We start from the raw sequence: 9,215 nt of genomic DNA on the forward strand, positions 1-9,215 counted from the left end.
GACTGAAATTTCCGTGGAGGAATGTTCCGAAGGAAACTTTTCGGTCTAATGGACCATTATCATGTTAAAGATATGAATGATATAATCTGAATGAATTGTTATTTAATGATGAGTTCTATATAAGGGATATTTATCCCAGTGTTCTGTTGGGTTGACTAGAATATAAGGAACCCCATAATAAAATTGGATCTTAAGAAAAAGAGCTGTCTCTCTAAAATAAAAGAAAGTTTCTGTTTAAAAAAGGAAGACCCTTTCCCTAGAATACTTCTCAGGAGTCCCACCTGTTTTAAGGCTTTAGAACAATGAGTCCAGAAGTGAGAATCGGTGTTTTGGATACCAAGGTTTTGGTTTTCATTTGAGTACGGCCCAAAAGAAGTTCTTTATCTCTTGGGGAGTATAAGAAGTTATCCCCCAGATATTGTGACCCTTATATCTGAATTCAATGAAAGTAGGTGACTTAGCCTACAAGTTTCTTTTATTCCCTCATCTCAAAATTCTTAATGCCTTCTATAGAAAAATGTGTCAAACTCAAATCATGGAAAGACGGTAAAGCTTCAGTGGCAAGTTACCGTTGGCTTCTAGGTTACGCTAGCTCCTTCCTTTATATAAGTCATAACTTTTACTTGTCGCTCATAGTAATCTTACTCCCATCAATCTCCTTTCTTTCTTAATCTCCTTCATGGCTTGGCAACAAGAACTAGTTTTATCCATGATGATTTCTCACCTTCAAGACGCAAGAGAGTCTGTGAAGAAAGACTTTATAGAACAGTATGAGCGCTCACTTTTTCCTCACCTAGGAACTTCTGTAACACAGACCAAATGGCGGACCTATCAAAACATAACTAGGGTAACACCCTGGGGTCAGCAACACTTTCGTAACAATGTCCGCTTGGCCATGGTTATTGAAGCCTTGGGTTTGGGTCCTCGATACTACTGTGTCATGAGATCAAGGCATCTTGGGTTTTCTGAGCGGGTCTTCTTACTGGCATGTTTTCTTCCTCATGAGAAGATATGCCTTTACCCCGTTTTTGGCTTGCCTCTCAGAGGTCCTTTTTGTTGGATCACCTCATACCACTGAGATAGGTGCGGCAATAACCAGCAGAATCATTCCCATAGATGAGTTACCCTATACTTGTGCAGCTTGTGAGGACTGCTTTTGTGACCATATGATGGACGGGCTTATGGAAGTGTAAAGAGTTTCTCTATCTTTACTGTATAAGTTTCGAGAATGAATAAAGTTTAAATCTTGTTCTTATTTTGAATCTTGCTCTCTTTAAGACTTTTCTTGGTGGTTAATCGTGATTAAAATTTTTCTCTAAGTCTCATATTCGTTCACCTTACGAAATTATCCCAAGTTGCGAGATGAGGACATCTCGCATTTTTTAAGTGGGGTAGAATGTAAGATTCCTCCCCCAACCCCTTTTTGATGTCTAGTATATTCCCCTGTAATCAATTCCTTTTCTGAAATATAAGAGATCTTGTTTGTGGCTGTTTTAACCTAGAGAGAGAAAATATGCTAGAGAGAGAATATTCAGATTATGAATATTTTTGGATAGAAAATTAACTCATCTTATTAAAATAAGTTCCCCTGAAACAGAAATTCAAAAAGAATTTTCCAATGTGCAATTGGAATTAATTGGAAATAAGTATAAAGAACCTTAGTCTAAGGGTCTAGATTTTCAGAAATTTTTAGATTATGGTCCAATTAAGGTTCCTATGGGCCAATAGCATCAATCCATGTGTAGGGAGGAGATAAATCCAATTTGTAAAAGAAAATACCCAAAAATGAGTAAATGCTCACATAAGATGAAGAGTTGAAAATGTACAAGGTTTATTAGTAAATAAACACCTATGTAAGGAAGGGGAGTTCTTTAAAGGAGGTGCATATTTCACATAAGATGAAGAGTTGAAAATGTACAAGGTTTATTAGTAAAAAAACTATGACACATATGTAAGGAAGAGGAGTTCTTTAAAGGAGGTGCATATTTCACATAAGATGAAGAGTTGAAAATGTACAAGGTTTATTAGTAAAAAACTATGAGCAATAAAATTTTGACACATATGTAAGGAAGGGGAATTCTTTAAAGGAGGTGCATATTTCACATGCTTGAATGAGTTTTAAACTCAAAAATAATGTGATATTTTTATCTCTCATCTCTCTTGAACCAAACCAAATCAAAATGGAACCAAACCGAATCAAAAAGTAACCAAACTAGGTCCAAATCTAGTCCAAATTCAACCAAACTGACTTGGAAAATTCTAGAATCAGTTTGTTTGGTTAGGAGCTCAAATTTTCCTATAAATAGAAGCCTCCCCTTGTTGAAAAAATATAGAGTCTTATGCCTTGTTACTCTACTCCACCTAAGCTAAAATATATAGTGTCTTATGCTTTGTTACTCTACTCCACCTAAGCCAAAATATATAATGTCTTATGCATTGTTACTCTACTCTACCTAAGCCAAGAGTTGTGAATTCTTTAATAATTCACTAGTTTTTGATACTTCTCTCTTTCTTCAATCCCCATTGGTGGCTCCATCAACATACTAAACCAATTGATTGGTTGGGGGCCTCTACCGTGAATAAAGAATCAAGCAAATCATAAGGTAAGTATATTGAATTTTGATCTTTCTATAATTTCTCAATGATTCTCTCTTCTCAACCCCTCTCAAGCTTGAGAAGTTTAATTGGTATGGTTTTTTAAATGCTATTGAAGTTAATTGGTGAATAGTAGTGAAGAGTTACATAATTTAATAAATGCTATAGAAGTTAATTTCCATTTATGTTTAAAATTCTAATGGTTTTTATGTAATTTCTCTCTCTCACTCAAGAAATGGTCATACTCATGAACCATTCTCAATCCCAATGAAGCTTTTCATAAAGCCTTTTCTTAATCCAAGATTAAGCTATGCTTGAGGCCAAATTAATGGCTTTTTGCTATGCTTTTAGTTTATGCACATTGATGATTCAATCCATTATGGATTGATGACCCAATTAGAGACCATTCTAATTGTTTTCTTAATGATCCAATTAGAGACCATTATGGATTGATGATCCAATTAGAGACCATTATGGATTGATGATCCAATTAGAGACCATTCTAATTATTTCTTTAATAATGAGCTTTATCCCTTAGAAAAAAATTGAGATTTATCAGTCATAGTAGCGGAGCTATGGCAAAATTTTTATAGAAATTACGCATAAAATAAATTCATTCAAAGTATAAAAAGAGAAATTCCTACCATATTCTAGGAACTATCATCCTAGATTAATTAAAAGAATTTTATTATGCATGGGATGTGGATGTATGCATGTAGAAATAGATGTGTAGATGAGGATGTAAATGGAGATGTGGATGGATGCATGTAGATGTAGAGGTATAGATGTAGATGTGAATGGAGATGTGGATGTATACATGTAGATGTAGATGTATAGATGTAGTTGTGGATGTGGAGGTGGATGGATGCATGTAGATGTAGATGTATAGATGTAGTTGTGGATGTGGAGGTGGATGGATGCATGTAGATGTAGATGTATAGATGTAGATGGGAATGGAGATATGGATGTATGCATGTAGATGTAGTTGTGAATGGAGATGTATATGTATACGTGTAGATGTAGATGTATAGATATAGATGTGGATGTGGATGGGGAAGTATGCATGTAGATGTAGGTGTATAGACGTAGATGTGGATGTAGAGGTGGATGTATGCATGTAGATGTAGGTGTATAGACGTAGATGTGGATGTAGAGGTGGATGTATGCATGTAGATGTAGATGTATAGATGTGGATGTGAATGTGGAGTGGATGTATGCATGTAGATGTAGATGTATGGAGGTGAATGTGAATGTGAATGTGGATGTATGCATAGGGATGTAGATGTATGCATGTAGATGTGAATGTACGCATATAGTTGTGGATGTATGGATGTGAATATACGATTGTGATGTGAGGGAATCTGAAGTGATGAGATGGAAATGATGTGATGGGATGAGTATACATATAAATGGAATATGGAATAAGTAATGTAGATTGAGGAGGGATATGTGGAAAAATGAAAGTTAAAATAGAAATTGTATTGTAAACTGTTTGTAAATGCTGTTTGTAAATGCTGTCTGTAAATGATTGTTTTATGTCAAGAATGCTGGGGGGAGCATTTTGACCGTCTTGTGATTAAGGTCGTGATGAGAAAGTTGCAACTGCTGACGGGGAGTCAATGAAGGACGTCTCGCGTAGCAAGGTCGGCCGAGGTCTTGACCAGCCTCGGTGCGATTAAAATGGTGAGCTTCCGGTACGGTGGATGAGGGGCCAAGGAAGCGGCCTATGCGTGAAGCGCTAGGTTACCTGCGAAGGATCCTAGAGGGTGCTGACCATACGGTGCTCGGGCTCTGGGTTGCCTAGGATACCCACGCGTGCGTCGAGGAAGATATTGGAACAGAGTTGGAGTTGTTTTCTGAAATCGAGCATGGATCTGGTTGATTGACCTTGCTGGTCTTCAATGGATGAGTCCATGGCTCCTTATATGGATCTGTTGGTTGATCTTGCTGATCTTCAACGAGAGTCCATCATGTTAAGTGATTATATTGCCAAGTATTATGGGCTAGGAACTATCGAAACGGCTCCTGAGCGTTCTAGTTGCCAATGATGCCATAGATACTCTGATGAAGGAATGATGGGAAATTAAGAATCAATTGGATAAATTGGAAGATGATGATCAATGATACTATGGTTTTATTAAAGGATTGTTTTAAACTGGTTGAATCTGGTTGAAAAAGGTAATTTCATATTGGGTGTGTGAGTGGTGTGACTAGTTTTATTTTGCATGAACATCCGGCTAGGGGGCCTTGGAACTCTTTTCCTTGGTACCCGGGACAAAACCTAACCAAATTTTTAATTGGATCCCATCACTACAGTGGTTGGGCGGTTGGCTAACCCATGGGACTGGATGGGGTTAGGCTGGACTGATGGATCCGTAAATCGAGACCCAAACTTTTGTTTTTACGATAGAAAAAAAAAATAAAAAATCCCGGACAGAAACTGTTCTATGGATAGGAATCAACGGCTGTGCCTCTTGAATGGGGAAAAAAGCGTTGATCCCAATGATCCAAGTGCAAGTTTCTTCCTTGAACTGACTAAGTATCTTATAGATGTAATTGGATCATCTCGATCAGAAATGATCTTGACTACGTTAGAGTAAAAAGTTATCCTGGTGGAATCGCCCGTGCTTTCCGGTAGAGGAAGTTTTTCCGGGTTCGGTTTTGGAACAACCGACGGATTAGTCTCTTATCCGGATATCCGTGGGCGAGGCCCCGAGTGTGGGACCCCTGTTCCGCACGAGAAGCGCTACTTCCGCTGCCAGTACCCTGAATCCGTTGCTCGGTGGGAACAGGGATCTTACACAACCCAACTTTGATGAAGATTCGGTCGTGGAAATACCTGTGAACAAGTTGGGACAGTACTTTGAAGGTGACGAATCTAATGCCACCCTCCCCATTACTACCAAGGGATTAACTCTAAAGGGAATCCTTGATGGTGGTGCTGGAGTGAGCATTGTGACTAAAAACTGTTGGGAATCTATGGGAAGGCCTCACCTCGAAGTCACAAACATAGTGGTTAAGATGGCAAACGGAACCATAGCTAAACCTATTGGAATGTTAAGGGACCTTAAGATCAAGGTCCTGGGATACAAGGTAAAACATACCTTCATTGTAATGGATTTCTCCAAGCATCCTATGTCATATCAAATGATCTTAGGACGTCCTTTCATGAGGGAAGCACAAATGGTGCATGACTGGTCGAAAAACCATGTCTACCTACAATTCCAGGACTCTGTCATTCGAGTTGATCTTGAGAATGGTCGTGCACATCCTTTAGGAAGCAAGGTTATCATTGATAATCGATCGGATACCACTATTCACTCCGCCCCATTAAGGTATTGCTATACATGCAAAAAAGAGACTGATGATGGGAAAGATTCTCCTTATATGGATGTCCTATCGGGTATGACTGAGTCGGATAACGTGGATTGGGTACACCTAGCGGCAACCATAGACACATGGGGAAATAGAGGCACAAGTTGGGTAACACCTGAGGGGCAAGATATGCCACCGTTAGTGCCAATAAACATGATAGGTGTTATGCACTTGACTCCTGATGGCGAGAACGTGGCAAACTCCACCGACACTGAAAGTAGCGAAGACTCTGACCAATGCAACTCTGAGTATGAATCTCAAGAAGAAACTGACCCTGAGCCTGATGGGGAAAATGAATCAAATATTCACCCAAAGGTGGAAGCAAGGTGCTCAAGGCCTAGGACAGTGACCTCTTGCAGTTCATCCGAAAGTGAAGATCGACCAAGTGAGTTCGAATCTGATAGAAACAAAAATCAAAAACTTGGTAAGAAGAAAACGAGACATAAGCGCCAACGCTATCGAGCTAAGGTACGAACTGCAATAAACAAGGAGCGATCCACTGCAGAATGGCTTAGTTATGTAGGAGCCATTGATGCTCATCGGAAGATAGCGGATAATTGGGGACAATACCTCCAAAGTGTCATGTGGTGTATTCCGCAACCTCATGACGTCGCCCAATTAGAAATCGAAGAGAAGCCAAAACTAAGTCGTACTGCAAGAAGGCGACAAAACCAAGAGTTGGCTCAGCAGCAAAAGGAAGCGGAATTGAAAGAAAAAAGTCTGGCACAACAGGAACCAGTAGACTTACACCCCGCACCCGAGCATTTCAAATCATTCACCACAGGGGAACGTAAAGTAGTCTACACAAAAGCCCAACGAACGCCTCAATGGGAGTAGCGGTGTCTACGATGGCCCTGCGGTAGTTAAGGAGATAGACTTAGCAGATCCGGGTGAGGAGTCTAAACCAGTTTATATTGCTCAAGACCTTACCAAGGCGGAAGAAGCTGCACTTACGAAGCTTCTTAAAGAATTCAAGGACATATTTGCTTGGACATATCATGATATGAAGGGTGTTCCACCCTCGGTGGTGCAACACACGATTCCAATGATTAGCACTGCTAAACCAGTCCAGCAACGTCCCTACCCAATGAATCCTAAGTACGCAAAGATTGTACAAGAGGAAATTGAAAAGCTGGTAAAATGTGGATTCATATACCCAATTGAGCACTCAGAATGGGTTTCTCCGATAGTCATCGTGCCAAAGAAGAATGGGAAACTCAGAGTGTGCGTTGATCTCAAAAAGGTTAATGCAGCCACCAGAAGGGATCATTACCCCTTGCCATATTCTGAACATGTTCTTGAAAGAGTGGCAGGCAAGGAGGCATATAGCTTTTTAGATGGGTACTCGGGTTACAATCAGATCACAATTGCAGTCGAGGACCAAGCTAAAACAGCATTTATCACGGAGTTTGGAGTGTTTGCCTTTCGCGTCATGGCTTTTGGCTTGACCAATGCACCTGCAACATTCCAACGATTGATAAACACGGCCTTTAAGGAATATCTAAGGGACTTCTGTGAAGCTTTCTTAGATGATCTTTGTGTTCATTCCTCTTGGGACGAGCACTTGATGTGTTTACGAAAAATATTTGAAAGGTGTAGATTATATCGCATCTCCTTGAATCCTTTCAAATGCCAATTCTGGGTTAAACACGGAGTTATCTTAGGGCATATAGTGTCCAAAAATGGGATTTCCACTGATGAGAGTAAGATCAAGGTCATTCTGGAATTACCCCCACCCACCAACTACAAGGGAGTCCAACGCTTTATGGGCCACGTTGGTTATTATCGAAGGTTTATTCTCTTCTTCGCCGAGATAGCTCGACCATTGTATAAGCTTCTCATCGAGTTTATTTGGATCGAAGAATGTGACCGTGCCTATGAGCTATTAAAGAAGGCCTTGGCGAGTGCTCCAATCTTGAGAATGCCTAACTGGGATTTACTCTTCCATGTGCATATTGATGCATCAAACTTTGCTATTGGGTGTGTGTTAACTCAACCTGGAGAACATAAGCTAGACTACCCCATTAGCTTTGCCAGTCGCCAGTTGAACGATGCTGAGATGAACTACACCACTACGGAGCGAGAAGGGTTGGCAATGATATATGCAGTAAGGAAATTTCGTTATTACCTCCTTGCCACCAAGTTTGTTTTCTATGTGGATCATCAAGCATTGTTGTATCTGGTAAATAAACCATGCTCCACAGGAAGAATCACACGATGGCTATTGATTCTTCTTGAGTTTGATTTCACGGTTGTTGTGAGACCTGGCAAGAAACATGTTATGGCTGATCATTTGTCTCGCATACCCAATGGTGAGGCTCCTACAGGGGTTGATGATGACTTACCTGACACTTCCCTGTTCATGGTGGAGACAATGCCTGAATGGAGTGAGAAGATTGTTAACTTTTTGGTTAATGGCTTTCCACCCAAGGAGCTTCGTAAAGATCTAGCTCGAAAGCTGATCAAAGAATGCGAACCCTATTGCCTGATAGCCGGGACTCTTTATAAAAGAGGAAAGGATGACGTTCTTAGGCGTTGTGCCCGAGAAGATGAGTATCTATACATTTTGCAAGAGGCACATATGGGTGTAGCCGGTGGTCACTTCTCAGGAGACTTAACTGCGCGAAAGATCTTACAATCAGGGTATTGGTGGCCCACTATGTTCCAAGATGCATCACTCTTTGTGAAGGGTTGCGATGAATGCCAACGATATAAGAAACCCCAGAGGAAAGATCAGATGCCCCTACATCCAATCAAAGTAAACCAACCATTTGAAAAGTGGGGTTTAGACTTTGTAGGTCCAATTAGCCCAGCGGCCCGAAACACACAATCTCGCTATATTATTGTGGCCACTGACTATATGACCAAATGGGCTGAAGCGAAAGCGACACGTAAGGCAGATGCGAGGACAACAGCCAAGTTCCTCTTTGAAAATATAATCACACGCTTCGGTTGTCCTTTTGAACTTGTGAGCGACAATGGAACGCATTTTATAAATGACGTGATTAAGGAGCTCACAACAAATTTCATGATATCCCATCACAAATCTACTCCTTATTATCCGCAAGCGAATGGCCAAGCCGAGAGTACCAACAAGACTTTAATCTCTGTTTTGACAAAGACAGTTGAAGCTCATCGCACGGATTGGGATCTAAAGCTTACGACAGCTTTATGGGCCTATCGTACTGCGTACAAAGTGGCTATTAATTGTACACCATTCAAAATGGTATATGGCCAAGAAGCAG

This window comes from Cibotium barometz, chromosome 56 (genome assembly GCF_041138505.1).
Source record: "Cibotium barometz isolate CiBa-2024 chromosome 56, ASM4113850v1, whole genome shotgun sequence".
NCBI lineage: Eukaryota > Viridiplantae > Streptophyta > Polypodiopsida > Cyatheales > Cibotiaceae > Cibotium > Cibotium barometz.